Here is a 1,886-nt window from a genome sequence, read left to right on the forward strand (position 1 = left end):
GACGCCCTCGCCTCCCTCCGCGGTGAGCCGCCGATGGCCCGCTGTTCCGCCTTGCGTGGCTGTTTTCTATTCCTCTGTCCCCCGTCCCCGCCTTCCTGCCCCCAGCCCAGGCCCAGACTCTACCTTCCCTCTACTCTCTCGAGAACCCGGGTCCCAGCCGGGCCTCTGTCAGTCCGTCCATGTCCCCGGCCTTTGCACAGTGGCCTCACGCCAGTGCCTGCACACTTCTGAGGTCAGCGGATGCCCCCTTCACTCTGTCACTGTGGACTTGGGTGGCACTGGCCAGGGAGGCCTGCTCTGGCGCTGGTCCCGGGTCGGAAGTGCAGCGTCCCAGGACCCTTCTTGTAGTCTGCTGGCGCCAAGCCTAGAAGCGATTACCTGGACAAGCCGCAAAGTGCAGGGCCGAGCGCAGTGTCCGGCTTCTCTTTTCCTGTGCTGTAAAATGGGATTGTCTGTGGGGTAAAGGCGCTGAAATGTGGTCAGGACTGCTTCAGCCTGAAGCCTGCCCTGCACCCCAGCGCCTCAGCTCTGCACCCGTGCTCTGCAGCCCCAAGGCTGTGGGATGTGCTCCAGGCAGACCTGCTGTCACTGAGGGGGGCACAGGAGACCTTCTGTCTTCTGTGTCATTGTCACATGCCCGTGTGCCCTGGGCCTGGACCTCCCCCGAGGATTTCCCGGTGGCATATATGAAGCCTTCAGTCCCTCCGAAAGGGACTGTGAGCCTATGGTCACCGCCTCCCCAGACTCAGGCCCTCTTGGAGGGAGCGGGTGGCCTGCTGCCCTGAGCACAGGTAGTACCCCGCCCTCCCAGCCAGGAAATCTACTCCACCCTGCCCGCTGGTGTGCTTCTGGGTCCTCCGCTGGCCAGTGGGCTTGCTGGGTGGAGTGGTGCTGCCAGGGCTCCGGTGGCTCTGAATCGACAGCACCCCGTGCAGAGCTGTGTGCTCAGGAAGGGAAAAGTCAGATAAACGGCATCTTTGTTGCGCAGAAGGCCCAACCGGTCTTCCATGAATCTCTTCCAGGTCCAGAATGGTGACCAGAGCGGAGAGCTTCTGCCATCCCAAACCCACTCCCAAACCCCAGGGCCGGTATCGTTTAGGATTACAGACTTTTTCACATGGGTCACACATTCAGTGTGAGATGCCTGCTTGGAACTCATAAGCACACTAATACTGCAGTGAAACAGGAGTGCTCCCATGGACCAGAATAGATGGGCCATGATGAACAGCTGCCTGTCAGCTCTGGTCTGACTTTGCCACCGAGTTATGGGGAGTCTGGGAATATGATAAAAGAATGGGGGCTGGCTGGAGGCGGGGGACCGACATGCTCAAAGTGCACAGCAGGACTTCTGAGTATTATACTCTCAGGGCCGAAGGGATTGGAGGAAATCCTGCTTCAGAGGCCCAGAGCTTTGCAAAGGTGGTTCACCTGGTTGTCAAAAGTGACCCTGGAACATTTAGCACATACTGACTGGGTAGTGAGCTGGTAGGGACAAAGGTGGAGCTAGGACTCTTCCCCGGGACTCCAATGGGAGAGCAGTTCTAGGCAGCCCTGCGTCAGGAAGTTGAACTTGACCTCGAGGGAAGTGTATGTAGGGACCCGGGCATAGCTTGGGTAAAGGGTGAGAGATACACACATGCAGGGATAGTAGGGCTTGTTTTTCCAGCACTGGGGATTGAACACAAGGCCTTCACACTGAGCTGCAGCTACAGCCCTTTTATTTTATATACAAAAAATTTTTTGAGATAGGGTCTTGCCGAGCTGCCAAGTTGCCCCGGCTGGCCTTGAATTTGTAATCCTGCCTCAGCCTGCCAGAGTGCTGGGATTACAAGTATGTGCTAGCACACCTGGATAAGGTTTTTTTTTTTGTTTTTTTTTTTGTTTTT

The sequence above is a fragment of the Fukomys damarensis genome, unplaced genomic scaffold (genome assembly GCF_012274545.1).
Source record: "Fukomys damarensis isolate Sample0158 unplaced genomic scaffold, DMR_v1.0_HiC HiC_scaffold_34, whole genome shotgun sequence".
NCBI lineage: Eukaryota > Metazoa > Chordata > Mammalia > Rodentia > Bathyergidae > Fukomys > Fukomys damarensis.